The sequence below is a fragment of the Buceros rhinoceros genome, unplaced genomic scaffold, assembly GCF_000710305.1.
Source record: "Buceros rhinoceros silvestris isolate BGI_N320 unplaced genomic scaffold, ASM71030v1 scaffold30958, whole genome shotgun sequence".
NCBI classification, from domain to species: domain Eukaryota; kingdom Metazoa; phylum Chordata; class Aves; order Bucerotiformes; family Bucerotidae; genus Buceros; species Buceros rhinoceros.
The window spans coordinates 3,177-3,431 of NW_010427910.1; positions in this window are offsets into that span (position 1 = coordinate 3,177).

Sequence of the window (255 nt, forward strand, 5' to 3'; positions counted from 1 at the left end):
ACACCGGTTGCTCCATGGTGGTTGAAAACGCTCCTTGATGCTCCCCAACTCTTCTCCAGGTCTTGGAGTCATTTCCACCTCAGCTCATGGTCTTCCCTCCATCTCAGAGGGCTCCATTTTGGGTTAGATCCAGGGGGTTTGGGGGTCGAGCTTGGCACCTCTTGTCTCATCTCAAATTCATCCAAAGCTCCTCAACAGGTGCTGGGCTTCAATGAGCTGGTTTTGAGCTGAAAACTGGGGGATTCCTCCCAAACT